Below are 24069 nucleotides of genomic sequence, written 5' to 3'. Positions count from 1 at the left end.
CAAAAGTCATCTCTCCGCATAGGTGCCTGTGTATTTTTCTCCAGTCTGTAGTCTAGTAGAGTGTTTCTGAATATACTTTCTGTCCGACTCCCTGTCTATGTCAAAAGTAGTTCTTAGCACATGTGGATAGCATATTTCTAAAGTAATACGAATAATAAAATGAAATGAAAGCCTTTATAGGTCATATCTCTTGATAGCAATTTAACTGTTGATTCTGGGGTTTTTTAAAGATTAAAATTCAGCGTTTGTGGAAAGACATTTTGTCTTTTCACTGCTTTGTTTATAATTAATAAAGGACTGTCACTTTCTGGATCTCTATGTGCCAAGGCTATCTGGACTTGGATGTCACATTTTCCCTGGCAGCCCTTGTAAATACCACAGGCCTGCGCCCGGTGTTTGAGGAGGAAACATCAAGGACCCTCACGGGGTGTGATCTCCTTACGAGCGATTCTAGTCTTGCATGCCGAAGTCCAGGCCTCTTGCTAACACTTTAATTGCTAGACACAATTCATGTGCTCTATAGCTTTATGGAATGATGTACAAAATATTTAAGTTTAAAAAAACTCTTCTCAATAAAGTTAGGAGTAGATGGTGTGACTTCTTATCTCACTGAAATTCACTTAAATCAACACTTGTTATCCAGTGCACAGAATGGTAACATGTAAACAGCAAAGGACTTTTGAGTTTAACACTTGAGAGTAGGTTCTGAGTATTTTAACTGATCTTTTCTAAAAAGCACATCTGTTCTGCAAAAATCTTAAGTGGGTAGAACTGCATGTTTTATAAATTCTATTTAACACTGATGATTCTATGAACTCCAATCCTCTAGACAGGTTTGTTTTGGAAAAACAAACATTTTCTTGAAGTCTGTGTAAGCCATTTTTAATAACCCAGTTTCAGCCTGTATTACAGAGGGTCTGGAATGGGCCTTGGTCACTCTTGGAAAGTACTGTTTTTTTAGGTAGTTTGCTCAATTGAAATACAACTCTTTTATTATAATGTGTCATGGCAAAAAAAGAAAGATTATGAAAGACTCTATGCTCTATGAATATAACAGCTGTTGTATAAGCATTTCTGAAGAAAACACAGCACATACGTATGTATTTGACAAATATGTTTATATATTTGGTTTTCATGGAAAAAGCAATTTACAATTTGGCTTAGATACTTAATCATCATGCTCAGCATGTAACTTACAAATTTACTATCTGGATCAATAAATGCTGTTAGGTTGTGTAAAAAGAATTTAATATACTGTATTCTCAGGGTTTTGGAATGAATATAAGTGTGTGTATATACATATATATACACACATACACACACACATACACAATTTAAATAAACAATGTACAAAATATGTATATTCCCAAATTATTCTTCTCCCATAATGTAAGAGCAACAAAGAGAGCATTGTTTGACTGACAATTGGGCAATGATGCTATTTCTACACCAAGTATACCATCTGACATCTTTGCTGATCTTTCAATATGCTCAATTATCTGGACCTGTTCAATCTGCCCTGGCTTTTCCCTGTTGCTCATCCACTTAATCTGCTATCCCAGTGGTTCTCACCTTCACCTTTTCTCATCTATTTCTTTCTTAATTTTAATTCCCATCTCTATGTTGTTGTCAAGAATGGTGTTTCCATCTGCTGAAAACTACCTTCATCTTCCCTATTTTCATATGAATCATGTTTATTTAAAAGCGTTGCCATGCCAGTAATTCTAGTGCTTTGGAAGGCAGAGGTAGGATAATCACTTGAGTCCAGGAATTTGAGACCAGCTTGGGCAACAAAGGAGATTCCTTCTCTACAAAAACTTATTTTACAATTAAACAGGTGGGGTAGCATGTGCCTATGGTCCTGGCTCCTCAGGAAGCTGAGGCAAGATGATGTTTTGAGGCAAGGAGCTCAAGGCCACAGTGAGCCATGGTTGCACCACTGCCCTCCAGGCTGGACAATAGAGTGAGACCCTGTCTCCAAACAAATAAACCAATGGAAAGCACATTATGCCTGCTGTAGCCCACCCTGACCTCTCTCTTCTTTGAACTCTCATTGCATTTATAACAATGCCCAAGTGCTTAGAACTTCACCTGCTCGAATTTTTGTGTATTCTCATTTGCAACTGAAACCACATGAGATTTTAGGTCTTTTGGAGATAAGGACTTATGTTATATTTCTTTGAATTACTCTCAATCTGCTTTATGTATGACTGTCAGTCATTAAGAAACTTGCATAACTTGCACCCCTTCCCTTTTAGTAACAGTCATTGGGGCCTGATCCCTTGATCAGTAACTGGTTCCAGAATGGGCATGTGAACCAGATGGTCCAATCAGAGTAAGACAAAGGATTTTTCCCGGATGGTTAAGGAAAAGGAAACTTTCTCTTCTAAATGCTGTGGTATGCAGGGGTGATATGGCTCCGTGTCCCCACCCAAATCTCACCTCAAGTTATAATCCCCACATGTGAAGGAAGAGACCAGGTGGGAGGTGATCGGGTCATGCGGGCGGTTTCCCCATGCTGTTCTCATGATACAGACGGAGTTGTTATAAGATCTGATAGTTTAAAAGTGTTTGCCAGCTCTCCCCTTGCACTCTCTCCCCTGCTGCCTTGTGAAGATGTGCCTTGCTTCCCCTTCACCTTCCACCATGATTGCAGGTTTCCTGAGGCTTTCCCAGCCACAACCAGAACAGTGAGTTAATTAAACCTTTTTGTTTGTCAATTACTCAATCGCACGTGGTATTTTTATAGCAGTGTAAAAATGAGCTAATGTAGGGGATAAGGCTTGAAAACCTTGCAACCTTTTATCACCACTAGGGAAAGCACCCTGAAAAGATGCCATTGGAAAAAAGTTCATCAGACAAGAAAACAGCAGAGAAACTGAGCTGCTGGAGACCAAGTTTATCCACACACAAAGCCCCCTGCTACCTCTGGTCTCGTCAGTTTCTTGAGGCAATGCATTCTCTGTATTGTTTTAGCTATGCTATGTCAGGTCTGTGCGGTACTTGAAAATGATTCCATCCTAATGCATATTTATATATCTCCAGCAACAATTTTGAACTAAATAATTCCTAGGAGATATAATACAGAAGGATGCATACCATATTTTTATATTTGCTTAAGTGTTGAGTCTTACACTAAGAGAATACTATAGAACTTATTCTAGTGTCTCAGTCTTGTATTTGTGAGTCTACGTGTGTGAGAGAGAGAACAAGAAAGAGGAAATACTATGGTGAGTTGTGATTTATTATTATAAGATATGTTATCTGAGAAGTATTAACCCTATTCTAAGGAATAAAACAGTGGAGGCTAGTTTCTTAAATAATGCTCTTAAAATGACTTTTGAAAAATTCATATAATTAGATAATGATATTTAAATGAGGTTTTTGAATAATAATACCTATTTTTATGATTCTGTAAAGACTTTGGCTTAACAAACTATTTGCCTACTTATACATTTCTCCTGTATGAAAGAGAACAGGGGTTTTTATAAATAGTAGGCATGGCTGATAGGTAGTCATTTTCTTTGATTTCGGTTCCCCTGGAATGTGGGCAGCCAGCTCCAGGACGAACACTTTAGATTTTTATGAGTATAACACATTTTACAAAGGAAGTTAACAGAGTTGGCTTGAGGGAGGAAAATAAAAAAGAGACGAAAAGATGAATTCCAAATGTAGTTAACTGCTTCTGTAGTTGACTACTAAACATTGTTAGTATATTGCCCAAAAATCTAAGCTTTTGATGTCTTAAAATATAAAATGCTATTACACTAGGACATATTCTTAGGGCTTTTCATGGTAGACACAGGGCCTGGTTTAAATTTGGATCCTCAAAACTTTTTGAGAGTGCACAGATCTCTCAATGATTCTGGAACTGTTTTAAAGCTAGGGGAAGGTAATCAGAGCCCAGGAGTTTTGTTGCTTAGAAGTACTACCAAACCACTTCTAATGAGAGCGGCTGGATGGTGGCTGGATGGCACGATCTTGAATAAGAAACAGCTCAATAATCTTTTAAAAAAGCAAGACATGTGTCAACAAAAAGGAATTCTGGTTAAAGGAAAAATATGAATTTAGAAACACTACACTGAATTAATTGGCCCCATTCTTGATATTTATTTTGAGGTACCTTATATTATTATTGACTTACTCATTAATAATTATTTAATGAGGACCTATGTGTGCCAGATATTCCTCCAGGGACTGAGGATAAAAATCACTGTCCTTACTGAGATTGTGGTCCAGTAGGTGAGTCAGACAATAAAAAATATAAACATAATAAAACATAATGTATATTATCAACCACCAAAAGAAAAATATAAGAAGGGACTTTAAAGTGCTGGTGTGAATACAGGATGCCTGTTACTTTTAGAAAAGATGGCAAAGAAGCACCTGATTAAGAAAAGCTTCTGAATAAAGACTGGAGTGTGAGGAAACCAGCAGCTACATGTTTTGGCAAAAATCAGCATTTGAAGCAGAGGGAAGGGCATGTGCAAAGGCCTGGAGGCAAGAGCGACTTAGCTAACTAGGGAAAAACAGATTATTAGGACACGACGTAATAAGGGACCATAACTTCATTAAAGACATCATGAGTATCTTGGGATTTACTCTGAGTGAATCAGTAAGCCACAAAAAGTTTTCGTAATCAGTTGCTGTTTCACTGTGTGCAATCATTTTTATTATTATTATTTGAGATGAAGTGTTGCTCTGTCACCCAGGAGTGCAATGGCACGGTCTTGTCTCAGTGCAACCTCTGTCTCCTGGGCCCAAACGATTCTCCTGCCTCAGCCTCCCGAGTAGCTGGGATTACAGATGCATGCCACCATGCCTGGCTAGTAGAGACGGGGTTTCACCATGTTGGCCAGGCTGGTCTTGAACTCCTGACCTCATGATCTACCCGCCTTGGCCTCCCAAAATGCTGGTATTACAGGCATGAGCCACCACACCGGTCTTTAAATTATTTTTAACTTTTCTTTTTTTTCTCCCCTGTGGTGCCTTCTATTTTTAACTGGCAAGTCAAACTACCCCATTATTATCTCAGATAGTTCTCATGTTTTTCTTGATGTTTCTTTGCACAGCTTGTGGAATTCACAGCAGGTAATTTCTGAACCTTTCTCCCTCTCCCTTCCCCTCCCCTCCCCCTCTTCTTCCTTTCTCCCTTCTCTTATCCTCCCCCTTCTCTTTTCTCCTTGTCCTCCTTTCCCCTCACTTCCTCTTCTTCTTTTACTTCTTCTCCTAGTAAATATATTCTAGATACAGTCAGTCTTTCGAATCTTGAAGATAATACTGAAAGCAGCTCAGTAGCCCCATAGATAAGTTCCTTTGGATAAACATAGAAATTGACGTTTCTGGTCTTAAAGCTGGAAACTTATATTGGTTTCATCTGAGTTCCTTCCTCAGGCAACCACCTTCGGGCTTCTCAAAAAGTATCAAAGAATCGAAACTTGCCAGATCACCACATCCAGACGTGAGCATCGGGTGTCTCATTCACCGTGAGTGCTTCCCTGCCCCTTCCCAGTTCCTGTTTTCTTCCACATTGTGAAATTTCTTCCCGGCTATATAAGCCTGTAGTTTTAGTTGGTCATGGAGATGGATTTCAGAGTGAGCTTCCATCTCCTCAGTTGCAGCACCCCATTAAAGCCTTCTTCCTTGCCAATACTCACAACCTCAGTCATGGGCCTTCTGTGAAGCGAGTAGCAGGCCTAGACTGAACTCCTGGTGTTTCGATAACAATACTACTTTTGTTTTTCTGTAATAGATGGCAAAGTCTGAAAAGTCCATTTATTTTCCTCTGCACTCATTCCTGGAAAGGAGTGAGCTACTCAGAACTGGCATTAGCCTGTGCCCTGTACTGCACTCATGGTTCAGGCAAGTCCTGCTAGATGTACCTTATACCTCAACCTCAAGTTTAGAGCACTAAATCTGTCTATGCTTCCTTTGTGGTGTCTGTCAGCATTTGTCCAGGGCAATTCTGCAGGACCAAGCATGTTCTGCTATGAGTGCAGAATTGTCAAATATAGGCTGAATTTGAATTTTCAATTTCAAATGCAAAATTGTGTTTAACTCAGAATTATTATTTATTTCTTTATTTATTTTTTGAGACAGAGTCTCACTCTGTCACCCAGGCTGGAGGGCAGTGGCGTAGTCTTGGCTCACTGCAACTTCCGCCTTCCAGGCTCAAGCAGTTCTCCTTCCTCAGTCTCCCGAGTAGCTGGGACTGCAGGTGTACACCACCATGCCTGGCTAATTTTTGTATTTTTAGTAGATTCAGAGTTTCATCATATTGGCCAGGCTGGTCTTGAACTCCTGGCCTCATGTGATCTGCCCACCTTGGCCTCCCAAAGTGCTAGGATTACAGGCATGAGTCACTGTGCCCAGCCTCAATTCAGAATTATTCTACAATTCAGGGCTGTCAAGGCCACACATCATAGAAACATCCTAAAAATCAGGTTATGATTTTTTCTATTTCATTTTCATTTTATTATCTTTTGTGTGTGTGTTCTGAACTGTCTTCTTGAAATTTATTCTTCATGTATATTTTTGAACTGTTTTGCATTTGAAATATTTATAAAGCATTTATTACATATTCTGAAGTACATGTATAACTTTATAAACAAATGGGATAAAATACAGATTGATAAAAAAAGCTACCAGCTGACCATTATGTTAACCCATGTTAACTTAGAAAGCTCCTCTAATAATTTCCACTCAAAAAAGTAACCTTTAGATACGCTAGTTCACACTCATTAGTATGGATAAAAAAAGTCTAAAATCCCAAAAAGCTTTTGTGAATACAGAGCAAAAGGAACCCTCTGACCCTGCTGGTAGAACTGTAGTATAGTATAGTAATGACTACAGAAAACTGGCAGTTTCTTCTGAAGTTAATCAGATATTTACCTTATGACCCTGAAATTCCATTTCTAAGTACTAATCTTCAAAAAAAAATCAAAACACAGTACCACCGAATTACTCGTTTGAGACTGTTCACAACGGCTATATTTATAAACTTTCGTTTAAATTGGGTTGACCCAAAATACCTAAATAGGAGAGTATCTAAAAATAATAGCATTTCAGACAGCAGACAGTGGAACACTACTCAGGAATCCTGATAAATGCACCAACAGGGATGACTTTCAACGCACTGCCTTAAGTTTGCGATGCTAACTGAATGAAGGTAAGAATAAGAGAAACAAATCTTCAGTGATACAAATAAGATGTGATTGCCTTTGGGCCATGGGAGTTGACCAGCAGGGGGCATGAAGACGCTTTCTGGGACCTTGAAAACACCCTAGATCTTAATTGAGATGCTGATTACTTAAGTTTATATATTTATCAAAACTTACCAAAATCAACACTCAAGATCTGTGCAGATGAGGTATATAAATTTTACCTCAATAAGATCATTTTTTAAATTATAAATTTGATATTGCCATTTTGCTAAAATACATATGAATTGGTAATACTAAAACATTACCAAAGTTTGCAAATGAAGACTGTTCATTTTTATTTATTCACATTTGTTCATTTTAGCATAATATTCCAAATTAAAATAAAACCATTAAATATCAATATGCCATTTTATTGTCTTACTATTGGATTTTACTTTTTTTGTCAAAAGTGGTATTTTCAAGGGTATTAGAATATATTCATTTTAAGTGAAGGCCTTTTATTAATATTATTGTAAATATATAAATCATACATTATCATTAAAATATTATTATAATCCCAGCACTTTGGAAGGCCAAGGTGGGTGGATCACCTGAGGTTGGGAGTTCGAGACCAACCTGACCAACATGGAGAAAACCCATCTCTACTAAAAATACAAAATTAGCCAGGCATGGTGGTGCATGCCTGTAATCCCAGCTACTCAGGAGGCTGAGGCAGGAGAATCCCTTGAACCCAGGAGGTAGAGGTTGTGGTGAGTTGAGATCGTGCCATTACACTCTAGCCTAGGTGACAAGAGTTAAACTCCATCTCAAATATATATATATATTATTATAAATATATCTCCTAAATATAAATGTCATAATGAACACATCCCACTGATTTTTTACTTAAATTGTAATACTAACATTAATCAAGAAGGATCGCACATATTAACTATTGTATATATTTCTCTGTGATGTTAAAATGTGAAAGATACCACATTACATCAACACATCTCCGTTTAGTAGTGGTATTATTATGTTTTTTAAATTCCATTTAAAATTCACTATACTCGCAATTTGGTCTTCACTGTAATTTTGACCAAAACCTCAAGTTTCATGGCAGGTGACTGGGACCCAAAATGCTGTCTTACAAATTTATGAAACAAACTATTATTAACAGAAAGTGAAAGAATGATTTCACTTTACCAAGACCTGTTCTCATCTATATTCTTTCATTGCCCACAAGTGCAGTATGATTGATAGAACCATTTGTTGTGAAATACTGATTAGCCTTTAAGGAAAAAAAAGGCTAAGGTTACAAGACCTTATTTTCCATTAAAACACATAATTCTAATGTCAACGGTTTTATATTCAAGGAAAGAACAAGCTTTTTCTTGGAGAGCTAATGATAATACAATAATACCTATTGTTATTGAAATTATTTTATATATGATAATTTTAATTGCCCAGGTAGTTTTTAAATGCACATTTCTAAATTCTCAGTAAAAATGAAATCAACTGGAAAAAAAATGACAGTAAAAATGTAAAAAGGAGAAGCAATATAGAAAGAAGCAAGATGTGATAAATAAGATGTTTTTCAAATTCAGATGATATTACAATATATATGTGATTACCAAATTTCAAATTAATTGCCACACCCACAAAAGCAAGCCTTTAAACTTTAACCAGTGGGTTTTGTCACCTTTAAAGAAAACCCCCGTTAGCTTTAATGCCGATATTACCACTCAGTTTCCTCTGCTAAAGGGCATTCAAAACTAACAGACTATAGAAAGCCCAAAGTCCAATGTTTGGATGCTTTCGGCATTGCCAAATCTAGCATGTTTTATTTAAACTGAGTGTCATGTATTTTTTAAGGTCTGTATTCATGGACAGGGCCAAACTATGTGCCCTATTTACATTTAAATTGCACATACATTTGATTTCCTATAGTTCCAGCAATGGCTATCACCTTTTAATAGAGTATTTCTACCTTGTTAGTGACTGATATTTGCAGTGAATAATTTTATCTGAGAATGTTTAGTTTCTCACACTTTACCAATAAATAGTCCCAATTTATGAAATAACACTTGGACTTTTTGAGAATATTATGCACTGTTTATCACAAATATCTTCCCACTTTAACTTCACATCAAGTAATATAGGAAGGAAAGACAACTGAAAGTAAAGTATTGGGGATGAATGTCACAGTTCTTGGCAGGTTTATAATTTAGCTTCTTAATTTTAATGCGAGATAAAGGATGCAATCTTCACTGCAGGGCTTACAGTACCATTTAAACATGTGACAGCACTGACAACACATAGATCAGAAGCAGTGTGGGCGGTGGGGTCTTTAACGGACACAGGTGATCCAGATCTCAGTCACAAATCTCATTCCAAAGACAGCCTTTCTGGTGACTCGTGACCCCTGCAGGGAACTCAGAGCTTCCATTTCAGCATTTCTAAACATGCTATTCAGGATGGTGGCTTTCCTGACCTTGTGATACCGTGCCACACAGGGGAAAAAGAGAAAAAAAAAAAGGAAAGAAAAGAAAGGGAATTTCAGTCTTGTTTGTCCCTTAAGCCTGTCTTGGAAAATCAAAGAGGCCACGTCATATCAGTGAACATATGAACTTGACATTGAGGAAAGGTGCCCTCTTTCCAGGTCCACAAGGGGGCGCAGTTTCAAGGGCAAGAACTTCCCAGCACCATGCCCCCTCCCATCTCTCTCCATTCAGGAGATTTAACGGTTTATGTTTGAATTTCGCCGGCGGGGCAAGAAACTAAGAGTCAATCACTCCAGCAGAAGTTCTAAGGAACTCCTTTCATTGACCCAGGTCTTTGAGAAGGGGGGCGGGGTTCCTCCCAGGTTAATGGTCCCCTTCTTCCACACACCTTCGGGCTCCATGTGTGGGTCCCCTTCCATGAACACTCCCTTCGTGGAAGCCGTCTCTCTCTCTCCTGGATTTCATTCCTGGAGTCCCCTTCCACACTCTCTCATGGAAGTCTGTCTTCCCCTCCTAACTCCACCTCTATTCCCTTCCCCTCAACTGTGGAAGCTGCTTTCCCCTCCTGGAGCTGTTTCTCTTTCCTTCTCCGGTTTCTTTCTCTCTAAATAAATCACTTTCTACAAACACTTTTGAGTCCGGCACATACTGCGCACCATGCCGTGGTCCCCTCTCTCATTCTTGAGAGGGCAGTAGACCAGGAACCTGGAGAAATGTCCTCTTAGGGGAGCTGAGGGCGCCCTGAACCCCTGAACCCTCCATTCAGTTTTTTTAAAAAATTAGTTTAAAATAGGACATTTTATTTTCAGTAATTTGGGGAAAACTATTAGTTTGACAGTTCAATTGATTTGTAGTCAGTAGTATTACTGTAGATGAATCATCTAAAGATTTGTAAGTAATTTCAATAGCAATGGAAAACAATGTTATGTAAATATAATGTTCAATAGGTATATTCAGTAACAGATGAAGACAGACAACTCTGTTCACATACATTATGATATAAAGAGAGACAGTGAAGACAACTGGTTTGAAAAATATGTCTAGCAAGTTTTCCAGTTTTCACTGGAACCCCTGCCTCCATCAAAACACACACACACACACACACACACACACACACACACACACACACACAAGACTTGAACTCTAGAATCAAGCTGCCTGATTTTATATTCCAGAGCTAGCACTTCTCAGATGTGTAACTTTCATCAAGCACCTTGTCCTTTCTGGGCCTCAGTGTGTTCATTTATAAAATGATAGCAACACTGAAGTCAGGAGTTCACGACCAGCTTGGCCAACATGGTGAAAACCCACCGCTACTAAAAATACAGAAATTAGCGAGGCATGGTGGCCGATGCCTGTAATCCCAGCTACTTGGGAGGCTGAGGCAGGAGAATCGCTTGAACCCGTGAGGCAGAGGTTGTAGAGAGCCAAGATCGTGCCACAGCACTCCAGCCTGGGTGACAGAGCGAGACTCCATCTCAAAAAAAATAAAATGGAGTAACACTGTATTGGCAATTCTTAGGGCTGGTATGAAGACCAAATTAAGTGATACACATATAGCACATTACCTGATGTCCATCAGTAATTATTACATAAATTATATGTTTCTGTATTGCTTAATATCTTAAACGAATAACCCACTTATCATAGTAGTTTTAGACAGATTTATAGCTTGGTTTAACTCAGATCATAATCTCAGTAATTTATGTTCTTAAACTATGTAGCAGGAGTGCTGTTAGAGAACATTTATTCTTCTGACACTTTTGGAAATATCTGTTATTTGTTATTTTTTATTTTTTGAGACAAAGTCTCGCTCTGTTGCCCAGGCTGGAGTGCAGTGGTGAGATCTCAGCTCACTGCAACCTCCGCCTCCCAGTTCAACTGATTCTCCTGCCTCAGCCTCCAGAGTAACTGGGACTACAGGCGTGCACCACCATGCCTAGCTAATTTTTGTATTTTTAGTAGAGAAAGGGTTTCACCATGTTGGCCACGATGGTCTCATCTCCTGACCTCATGATACACCCATGGCCTCCCAAAGTGTTGGGATTACGGGCGTGAGCCACCACTCCCAGCCAAAATATCTTTTTTTTTAAAGGGCAGGGATAAATCCACTCTTCCTTTCCCTAATTTCCACTTCTGCAGCACTGTTAAATTTTCTTCATGTTTGTTTATATAAACGCTGATAAAGCACAATGTGATTAACATTTTCTATGTGTATAAAGTACTGAAAATGCCCAATAGCTTTAAAACATGATGAATGAATTACACATGGTTCAACTGACATGAATGAATTTGCAAAAAATTTTTTCTGAAAAGTATTTTTGCTAACTGGAAGATTGGCCATTATCCATGGTGAATGCAGAAAAGTGTTTCTAGAAGGAGTTCTGTCCCCTGACAAGCTGCTAGATATCTTGCCTGACATATCCCCTGAATTTGAAACTGCTGGGTAATTAATGAGTTGAGGACCTTTACTGGGTCGTTCTTCTGGTGTTCAAATTCATCCTCCCCTGAAGTCTGAATCTTGTCTTTCACTTATTCACATCATTGATCTTCCCTTGAGGTTTTTTATTGTCTCCTGTGGTGTTCATACTGAATGTGTAACATTCAATCAACGTCTTGGAAGGCATCTCAGTCTCTTCAGTGGCTGTATACTTTTGCCTCCTCCACTATCTGCTCAAACAGCCATTGTCAACAGAGATTATAATTCTTGCTTCATTTCCTATGCTTTGATTCACCACAGACACCTGAAGGATACCACTGACATTAGCATCAAAGGTGATTTCAATCTGAAGAATGCTATGTGGCTCATGAGAAATGCCTCAAACATCAGACTCTCCAAATAAGATTTCCCTTTGCCATTGCTTCCTCATCTTCATAAATTCAAACAGTTGTCAGAATGTAACGTGAAAGCCTGTGTCTCCTTGGTGGAAATGGGTTGTTATGTTTTATCACAACAATTATGTCTTCATTATCCATCTTAATACCAAGGGAAACATAAGTGACAGAAAGCCTAACATTTTCTCACTTGCTGCTCCCTCAGAAACAGATGTACTGGGGCTTATACTCTTGTTTAATTACTTACTATTGCACCAATCATGCAAAGGTTTCTGAAACTTGGGAATACACATACTGCCTTGACTCTATGACTTCTCAGGTATAAAACTTTCCTTATGGAGTTCAGGGTGCTTGTCTTTATTTCAGCTTCCAGATACTTCAAGATGTGCATGAGTTATATAGATTTCTTTATAGAAGAAATGTGTCTCAATATTGATCTGAATGCATGTTTGTGAGCTATACAGAGTCAAGAGGCAGCATTTTCTCTCAGTTTTGTCTTTTTGGGATTGTATTTGAACTTGGTGATGAAATGGTTAACCATTGGATCATCCACCCAAGTGAGTGTACCTGGTTATAGACTTGATTTTGAATATTTTGTCCTCACTAGTAAGGGTGAACATATCAAGATGCCATGTTTAAGGTCACAAATCAATGCCAACGCACTTTTTAAAAAAATCAACACACATTTTGGCCTCAGTGTTTTATCCAAGTTATGAGCAATAAAAGTGACAGTTGGGTCATTGAGGATTTCAGTCACAATAAATGCAGCAATTATGCAATTGTCTTCATAACACTGGAAAATTATTAACATAAGTGATTCTGTGACAACTATGGTAGGCTTCTGAAGTTTTCTTTATCTTTGTCAAAATCATAGAAATTACCTCTTCTTGGGAGGTGCTTTTGTTCTCTCCCTTGCTCATCACCTGGAACTGGACATATTACATATCATTCTATGCCATGGATAGTCAATACTTCTCATCCGAATGGGCAGTTATATAAACAAATCTACACCCAGTCATCTGCTTGGCATCAGAAACTCTGTTGGTGGGCATCATTGAAACATAACTCTTTCCAGCAACAGTGATCAATCATTCTGTCAATGTAGCAATATGACTTAGAATTGTCTTATTTCCCTGATTATTGCCAATGATCACGCTTTTCCATGTTGGAAAACACCTAGTCAGATATAGACGGTTTCATGATTGTTGTCAACTGGCAGCACCTTTGATGTACTAGGAAGACAGATCTATCTCACAGGAGGAAGCGGTAGAGAAGATAGTAGTGGCTGTTACAGTCAACCTGTTGAAGATACTTTTAATGTAAAATGGAAAAGATGTTCAAGAACAACCTTTTCAAACCCCCATCATATCCTTGAACCACAATAAACCCCGTTCTGATTAAAATGCTAAGTGCAGAGAGCTGTTGTTTCTAGCAGGATGGGAGGAAAAGACGGGGCTGGGAGTGCCTTCTACGGTAGCAGCGGTGCAAAAGACCTAAAGGCAAATCAGAAAACCATGCCATGATGTACTAAGGGTCAAAGTAAGAGAAAAATAACGTGAATATGGCCTAAGCAAAATGAAGCAAGCCAAGAGGTAATGCTTGGTTATATTGAGATCAAGAAAGCATAGAATTAAAAAATAGGTCAAAAGTGATAAAGCGAGGAACAGTATGGACACGTTCTGTAAATGTAAAGCCAGAATCTTTATGTGGTCTTATAAATGCCTCTGTTATACTTGGGTCCATTGTTTGGGGCCAATGACATACCTGCCATTCAATTGATAGCTAAAAACTTCCCGTCACTGGAAATCAATGCCCTTCTGAGGCACTTTTTTCCATATTTACCAAGTTTCTGAAGTGGCATGGATTAAATATCCTCATCAGCCATTTGATCTTCTATAAACTTAAGCCTTTTTGCCAATATCTTTTTAAAATGAAGAAACCAGAACAAAGGTACTCTAAGAATTTTCCATTAGTGTATTGTAGAGCACTGATCTCAACTGTTTTCTAATGGATTTATGTTTATAATAAATTACAACAAATGTCAGGTGTTTTGACAGCTATTTCACTACCTGGTATCCATGCTGAATTTACTACCAATTCAGTTGTTTATCTTTTCACATCTGCTAAGCTATATGCATTTCCCAAGTTTGTTGTTACGATTATGATATTCTGGATAAGGTCATTCTTGCATTGCTATAAAGAAATATCTGAGACTGGGTAATTTATTTTTTCAAATAGGATGTTTAATTTGCTTGCAGTTCTGCAGGCTTTACAGGAAGCATGGTGCTGGCATCTGCCTGGCTTCTAGGGAGGTCTCAGGAATCATGCCTTACAATAATGGCAGACAGTGAAGAGGGGAGCAGGCACATTACATGGCAAAAGCAGAAGCAAGGAGCAAGTGACTAGTGGGGTAAGTGCTACACACACTTAAACAGCAGATCTCATGAGAACTCATGCAGTATCACAAAGACAGCACCAAGCCATGAGGAATCCACACTCATGACCCAAACACTTCCTGCCAGGCCCCATCTCCAGCACTGAAGATTACAATTCAACATGAGATTTGGATACTGGCAAATATACAAACTATATCATATTCCATCTTTTTAAGTTCCATTCAATTTTCTAGTTTAAAGTTTACAAAACCTATCTTTCATGCTTGTTTCCTAGAAAGAGAATAATTTTACAAAAGAGGAACAAAAAGGTAGCCTCCTTGTCAGAAAAATATAAAGTGAAAAACTTTTTTTTACTTCAAAATTAAAAGATTTTTTACCTGTTACTCTTCAGAAGCTGAGAGTGATATTTCTATATGTACTGAACATGGAAATCTGTATTCACAGTGTGTCCAGCTGGACAGGTGTTTTCAGAGAAAATTACACTCTATTTTATCAAATATATCTTGAATTTGGATTCTACCATTCAACATCTTTAGAGTTCACTCCAAATTTTATGCAGTTAGAGCTCCTTCTGAATTGACAGCAAGTCTTGTGAAACTTTTTACTAACCTACCTAATTTTATCAGAATTGATCTCATGTCTTTTCCACAGAGTAATCATTAGACACACTATCAAATATATTTTGTAGGTCCTGGGAATTAGCCAAGTATTCATGTCGAAGACAGAAATATCATTTGTTTGACAAAATTATTCTCAGTTTTATTCCAGCAGGTTGAAGCTAACTTTAGATTTTTTTCTACTAATTGCATTTATTTGCATCTCATCTTTTTATAAAAATTGCTTGAAATTGTAGCTAGCTTTGAGTATTTAATTAATTTACCTAATAATCTTTGAGGATGGTATGCGGTGGTTTAAACAACAACAGAAAGCCACAAACTCTTTGAAACTCTCTCCATTGAGAGAGTCCATCTCCCTTTCCTTGAATCTGAGTAGGCTGGTGCTTGCTTGAACCAAAGAAGTCACAAAAAGTCTCCTGAGGGTGTTTAAAGGGCCACGTAACTTCCTCCTAGTTCCCTTGGAATGCTTACTCTGAGGGGAGTCAGTGATCATGGAATAAGTCCAACTGCCCTGGGATTGACAAGTTGTGGGTGGTCTGGCAGAGAACCCACCCCCTCGTGAAGCCAAACACCCTAGCCATACCTACCAAGGTGTCCAACGTGTGAATGGAGCCATTGTGGGCCCTCTAGTTCATCCCACCCACCAGCTAAGTACAGCTGAATGGCTCAGTTGAGGCTATAAGCAGAAGACTCGCCCCAGGCCCTGCAGTACACAATCCATGTGATATTATAAACATGTGTATTGTTTTAAGCTACCAAGTCTTGCAGGTAACTTGATCTACAGCAACAGTAACCGGAAAAGGGAGTGAGGGAAGGTGTTCTCTTTCCGGGTCCACAAGGGGGCATAGTTTCAAGGGCAAGAACTTCCCAGCGCCATGCCCCACTCCCTTCTCTCTACATCTGGGAGATTTAACGGTTTATGTTTTAATTTTCGTGGGCGCAGGAAATGGTCACAAGTCAATTACTCCAATGGAAATTTAAAGGAACTCTTTTCATTGGCCAGGGAACTTGGAGAAGGTGGGAATTCCTCCCAGGTTAAAAGTCCTTGTCCCCGAATCTGGTTGGATTTCCCCTCTGGGGTCCCCTTCCACACACTCTCTCATGGAAGCTTTCTCTCTTCTTCTCCTTTTTCTTTTTCTCTACCTAAATAAACCACTTTCTGCAAACACTATCTGCAAATACTCCAGTATTTACAAGCACACCTACTGTGGTCCCCTCTCTCATTCTTGAGAGAGCTGGAGCCCACCAAGATCCTGGAGCCCACCGGGGGAGCAAACTGAGTGCTCCCCTAAACCTCAAAACCCCAACATTAGAAAGCCTTTTTTTCTTGTTTCAAAATAACAAACGTAGCACTGAACAATTTGGAGGGAGAATGCAAATACTATTAATTGATAAATGGTGTTCTTCCATCTAAATACTTGTCTTTTTATATGATGTCACTCTAACAATTCTTCATTTTTATTTTGATATATGTTTTAAGAACCAAAAATTATACTCATATGAAGTTTGAAATTGTATTTATCTTACAAAGGATTATCTCTAAAAGCACAATTCTTTTATTTTTATGGATTTAATGAATCAAATATAAATGATTTCTGGCTGGGAAATCCTGTATGAAATGAATAAGTATTAATTGTGATGTTACACTTTTGAGTACTTTAATTGGTAATATTTATCAATCTCATAGAGTTGATCAAATTGCAGTATCAGAGACTGTTTGCCAAGAAATTGGAACATTGCAGTATTCCTATATTAGGTGAGTCATCTTAAAAGGTAATTGAGTCACCTAATTAAATTCTCAGCGTTATTGCCTGGCAACTGAGACACTTGTTGAGGTAAACTTCGATAAATAAAATGTGATGCACTGTTTTTCTAAGGCCTACTGATAAACTTCACAGACCATTGAGACAACAGAGCAGTCTGCGTACCTGCTAAGAGTTTAATTTAAACCAAATAAAGTTAGAGAAACAATTTATAATTCACCAAAAGCTTGTTATTCCTTCTTTACATGAGTCAGTTCATTTACTGGCCAGAAGAAAACATCTGCCTGCTAGAGTTTGAAACCTGGAGTGTTCGCTGTGACTCCCTCATATTGAGTCAGACTTCTCAGCTATCTATTAGACCATCAAATCTCAACAGCTCAAAGTATTTGCTCCAGCAATTGCTCCTTCCCCTGAAATTTAATATTTTCTGTCTCTCCTGGGTTATTCTAATCAGCATACAATACCTGAAAACTTCTACTATGAAAACAAACACTGTGCCTTTTTTTGCCACATCTCCATTTGTCTATTTTCCACTTTCCATTTTTCGATTCCCCCTTAAATCCATACTCTCTGTCTCCAACTTCTTTCCTCCTGTTCTCTTTGAAAACACAGCAATCAGCTGCCTGTGCTTTCCGCTCCACTGAAAGCTTCGTCAGGGGCACCAGTAACCTTCGTGCGGCTAAAATCAGTGATCAATTTTCAGCCGGCAAATTACTCTTTCATATCAGCAGCATCCGATGCAGTCAGCTGGCCTCTCCAATTAAATCATTTTTCAAACTTGCCTTTCTGGAATCCACAGCCTTGTGGTTTTCCTCTCACCTTACTGGCTACTGAGAGTTTTCATCTAATTTGCTGGTTCATCATTCTCCCCTAACTTCTAAATGTTTTATTTCTGTCCTCCAACATCTTCCCTCCTCCACTGATACTCATTTCCTAGATGATCTCTTCCAACTTCATAGCTTCTAATATGACTTTTAAATTTATGAATCCCAAAAGGTGCAAACTGCATCTGATCTATGAGCTCCACAGTCGTATATCCAGTTTCTTACCTTAATTATTCCAAATAAGTCTCCATCTTTAAATGTATAAAACATAGCCTTTGACTCTCTTCCCTTTCTTCTTCCTAATCAGCATAATTAATAACTGGTATTTTATTTTAAAACATTTATTTATACACAAATGTGGGAACTTGCAAAGACTTAATGACTATTACGTTCTAAATGCCAGTGACTTACTCTACCAACAATTACAATTTTATATGTAATCCCCAGTTTTCCTGTTTATATAAAAAAGAATTTTTTTTCGGCCAAGTGCAATGGCTCACGCCTGTAATCCCAGCACGTTGGGAGGCCGAGGCAGGTGGGTCATGAGGTCAAGAAATCAAGACCATCCTGGCCAATATGGTGAAACCCTGTCTCTACTAAAAATACAAAAATTAGCTGGGCGTGGTGGTATGCGCCTGTGGTCCCAGCTACTCGGGAGGCTAAGGCAGCAGAATTGCTTAAACTCAAGAGGCAGAAGTTGCGGTAAGCCGAGATCACACCACTGCACTCAGTCTGGTTGGTATCAGAGTGAGACGTCGTAAAAAAAAAAAAAAAAAAAAAAAAAAAAAAGGATTTTTTCCAGTCTAAAAAATACTGAATCCATATTTTATTCAATAGATTGTAAAAGGCTTTTACATAGATTAATTTGATCAACATCAAAAATTTGAAAAAGGATTTAAAAGAATATTCTAGAAGCCATTTTCTTGGATTCTATTTCTTAGCTCATCTGATAAGTAGACCATCTGTTTGGCTTCTGAACTCCTACTGCACAGGAATTCCAGGAGCTTCACGAAACTCACACACCTTTACATATCAAATTTTAATGTATACTGTATCTGTGTCAGATACAGTATACATTAGAATTTTAAATTCTATTGTTTTGATATATCTGTATGTGCCTGCACCTAGCCGACTGCTTCAATTATTGGAGTATGATCTAATAACTTATAGTGTTATTAGTGTTAACTCACTCACTGGACTACAATAAAAATTATTGGTTCTTGGTCTGGAGCGGTGGCTCATGCCTATAATACGAGCAATTTGGGAGGCCAAGGCGGGCGGATTGCTTGAGGTCAGGAGTTCGTAACCAGCCTGGCTAACATGGTGAAATCCTGTCTCTACTAAAAATACAAAAATTAGCCAGGCATGGTGGCAGGCACCTGTAATCCCAGCTACTCTGGAGGCTGAGGCAGGAGAATCACTTGAACCCCAGGAGGCAGAGGCTGCAGTGGGCCGAGATGCCCACTGCACTCCAGCCTGGCGATAGAGTGAGACTCTGTCTCAAAAATAAATAAATAAATAAAAATTATCGGTTCTTGTTGGGAATTTTCTGAATAAATGTTAGAATCAGCTTGTCAGGTTCCATGTGAAATCCTGTTGAGACTTCAATTGCATTTTGCAATGAATTTATATATTAACCTGTAGAAATTTTACAGTTTCTTCTCCATCAGAAAATGATTTTTCTCCAGTTATCTGAACATTTGGGCATATATTTTGTTAGTTTTTTAAAAATAATTTCATAGTTATTATAATGTTCATAGTTCTCTTCAATATTATCTGGCAGAATTTATCTTAGACTTGGTCCTTTTTTAAGAACCTTGATTATTATAGTGAATGGGATTTTATTTCATCATGTTACCTAATTAGCTTTGCTTTACTAAAGGAAATTATTAATGTGTACATGTTGATCTAATATTTGTCCACTTTCCTAAGGTTTTACAAGATTTTCAGGTAAACATCTTAAAATTCCCACGCAGTTTTAACATAAACTGGTTTTGCATCTTCTCTTTTTTTAAACTTGTTGCATTATCTTAAACATGTAGTCAAATGATAAAGCATAACTGCCTATTCCTAACGTTAACAGAAAAGTTTAAAATATTGCACTATTATGTGTGATAATCTATGGATTTTTGGTAGATGACCTTCTCTGTCCTTGAATCTTTCCTTCATAATTTTTGTATCATTTTCATTATTATTGCATTCTGGAAGAATACTTCAGGTCAATTTTATAGCTTATCAATTTGATTTTCAAGTGTATTCAATCTACTCTCTTGCCCTATAAATTTTTGTTGTTTTAATTATATAAATAATTATATTATCCAAAAATCTTGATTTCTTATTTTTTTATAGCAATATGGATGTATTTTTAAAAAGTAGATTCAACTTTTTCTGGTATTTCAGTAAGAATTTTTAGTTATATTTATTTTGCGTTTTTATTTATTTACTTACTTTCTTACACCTTTTATTCCATTAGATTGTTAGTTTTTAATGAGATGTGCCTTTTCAACTAATGTTAGATTGTACCAAACGTTGGTGGCTTTTGGTTGTGGTTATCTTCAGGTAAGTTCCTGAACAAGAAATATTATTTCTCCACACCAAGGAAAACACCTTCAGAGTAAATGCAGGTTTTTATTAAGAGAGCTTCTTTGAATGATCCTCTCAGCATCAATGGTGCAGACCATCTCTGTTCTTTGCGATATTGAGCCAGCAGTATAACTTCTTTGGGCTTCAGATTCCCATTCATAATATGAAAATAAGACCTATTAATATATAAACAATATAATGGGTATAATGAGAGTAGTATGGACGTAGGGACCCAATAAATGAAAAGAGCTAGGAAAAGTCAAATTCTAATCCTTTGAAACACAGTATCAGCTGTATTATTGGGATTAATACTGAAAGTATTTATAGTTAGGGAAAAAAGCGTGATTTGTATGATTCTATGTGAAAATATGAAACATCTTCCCAGTCTCAGGTATTTATACATATGGTCATCGGGCTTACAAGAGTGCTTAGGAAATTCTATGCTGGGTTTTCGTTTGTTTTAGTGTGTTTTAATTTGGTGGACACTTATACTATTAAACTGTATTCGGCATTTTTCTAATTACATTAAATATACTAACTTTTGTAATGCTTACAATAACCACATAATGTAGGAACAATTGTTGATCCCAATTTACAAATGAGGAACCTCAAGCAGAGAGGGTTTAAGTAATACGACCACATGTGCATACTGCTAAACGGCAATATGATGTTATCTACTCAACCGCCTAGCCAAATTAAGTTAGATATTTATAAATCACTTTCAGCCAAATCTAGCTCATATATGATAATACTATCACTAGTCTTGGTAATAGTAACTATGACCATTAATTAGTTAGCTACATGTGTGTGTTCCTCCTAGACTCTGTTGTGTGTAGATACAATAGTCTGTCTTATTTGCAGAGGATGCATTCCGAAACCCCACCAGATGGCTGAAGCAGCAGAGAGTACTGACCCCTATATAAACTATGTTTTTTCCTATAGATACATACCAATGATAAAGTTTAATTTATGAATTAGGTACAGTAAGAGATTAACAAAAACAATAGTAAAGCAATTATAACAATATGCCAGCATCACTACTCTTGTGCTTTGGGGTCCTTATTAAGTAAAATAAGGGTGACTTGAAAGCAAGCTCTGCAATAACCTCAACAGTTGATCTGGTAACTGAGAAGGCGACAAACTGGCTAATGAGCAGGAGTATCTACAGTGTGGATCCGAGGGACAAAGGGATGATTTACCTCTGAGGCATGACAAAGCCGTGTGAGATTTCATTATGCTCTAAGAATGGAACAGCACATAATCCAAAACTTACAAATTGTTTATTTCTGAAATTTTCCATTTAACATTTCTGAACTGTGGTTGACCATGAGTAACTAAAACCACTGAAAGCAAAACCACACATAAGGAGGGACGACTGGAACCAGAGTCTTCTTTGTAGCCTTAGAATACAGTTCAATGCATGGTAGGACATATCCTTCCCGAATCAATATCATGAAAATGCCCATACTGCCCAAAGTAACTTATAGATTCAATGCCATTTCCATCAAGCTACCACTGACATTCTCACAGAATTAAAAAAAAAACTACTTTAAAATTCATATGGAACCAAAAAAGAGCCTGCATAGCCAAGACAATCCTAAGCAAAAATAATAAAGCTGGAGGCATCATGCTACTTGACTTCAAACTATACTACAAGGCTACAGTAACAAAAATAGCATGGTACTGGGACCAAAACACACATATAGACCAAGAGAACAGAACAGAGGCCTCAGAAATATGACCACACATCTACAACCATCTGATCTTTGACAAACCTGACAAAAACAAGCAATGGGGAAAGGAGTCTCTATTTAATAAATGGTACTGGGAAAACTGGCTAGCCATATGCGGAAAACTGAAACTGGACCCCTTCCTCTACCTTATACAAAAATTAACTCAGGGTTGATTAAAGATTTAAATGTAAAACCCAAAACCATAAAAACCCTAGAAGAAAGCCTAGGCAATACTATTCAGGACACAAGAATGGGCAAATATTTTATGATGAAATCATGCAAAGCAATTCCAACAAAAGCTAAAATTGACAAACGGGATCTAATTAAACCAAAGGGCTTCTGCGCAGCAAAAGAAACTATCACCAGAGTGAACAGGCAAACTACAGAATGGGAGAAAATTTTTGCCATCTACCATCTGACAAAGGTCTAATATCCAGAATCTGCAAGGAACTTTAACAAATTTACAAGAAAAAGGTAAACAGCCTCATCGAGAAGTGGGCAAAATACATGAACGGACACTTCTCAAAAGAAGACATTTATGTGGCCAACAAACTATGAGAAAAAAAAAAGCTCAACATCATTGATCACTAGAGAAATGCAAATCAAAGCCACAATAAGATACTATCTCACGCCAGTCAGAATAGCAATTATTAAAAAGTGAAGAAACAACAGATGCTGGTGAGGCTGTGGAAAAATAGGAATGCTTTTACATTATTAGTGAGACTGTAAATTAGTTGAACCATTATGAAAGACAGTGTGGTGTGGCGATTCCTCAAGGATCTAGAACCAGATATACCATTTGACCCAGCAATCCCATTGCTAGGTATATACCCAAAGGAATAGAAATCATTCTATTATAAAGATACATGCACACACTGCAGTACTATTCACAATAGCAAAGACTTGGAACCAACCCAAATGCCCATCAGTAATAGGCTGGATAAAGAAAATGTGGTACATATATACTGTGGAATACTATGCAGCCACAAAAAGGAATGAGATCATCTCCTTTTCAGGAAATGGAAGAAGCTCAGCAAACTAACACAGGGAACAGAAAACCAAATACTGCATCTTCTCACTCACAAGTGGGAGTTGAACAATGAGAATACACGGACAGGAGGAGAACAGCCTACACCAGGGGCACATTGGCAGGGGTGTGGCAAGAGTGACGGGTTGACAGGTGCAAGAAACCACCATGACACATGTACACCTATGTAACAAACCTGCACATTCTGCACATGTATCCCAGGATTTAAAGCAAAAAAAAAAAAAGAAACCCTAGGGGGCAACCTTGTTGGTGGCAACCCACTTTCAGGTCTCCTCTCCTTACTGAGAGCTTGCTTTCTGTTTCTTAATAAAAATCTACTCTGCTGATAAAAATCCTTTGAATGGGTAGGTACTAAGATGAGGAATTTGGTCCGGTCGCATTTGAGGTGCTGCATAGCTTGACCGTGGGTGCTGCATCCCTTGTGGCCTCGTAGACATGGTCAAAGCTAATGACTGACCTCCTACATATGTGCTGTTTTGTGCGGAAAGCCTCAGGACAAAGGCTGAATTACTTTTCTTAACGTATTTTGCCTTTCATTCATGTTAGGAAGATCAAGAATGATGGAAGACGCAGGTCAGGTTCTCTTCCCACAAAAGGACTTTCCAAATTTCCTAGCAATTAAAA

General features: G+C 37.9%; 1 long non-coding RNA gene across 1 annotated transcript; it reads left to right on the top strand.

Moving 5' to 3' along the window:
* Positions 1–4318: 4318 nt before the first annotated feature.
* On the top strand, positions 4319–23661 carry LOC116565126. The gene is made up of 3 exons (XR_004275275.1): positions 4319–4330; positions 15272–15277; positions 23564–23661. It is a non-coding gene; the product is annotated as an uncharacterized LOC116565126 (long non-coding RNA).
* The last annotated feature ends 408 nt before the right edge of the window (positions 23662–24069 follow it).

Source organism: Sapajus apella, unplaced genomic scaffold, assembly GCF_009761245.1.
Source record: "Sapajus apella isolate SASKATOON/1434 unplaced genomic scaffold, GSC_monkey_1.0 scaffold39, whole genome shotgun sequence".
In the NCBI taxonomy this organism is placed as follows: Eukaryota; Metazoa; Chordata; class Mammalia; order Primates; family Cebidae; genus Sapajus; species Sapajus apella.
This window is presented reverse-complemented; position numbering and strand designations above follow the sequence as displayed.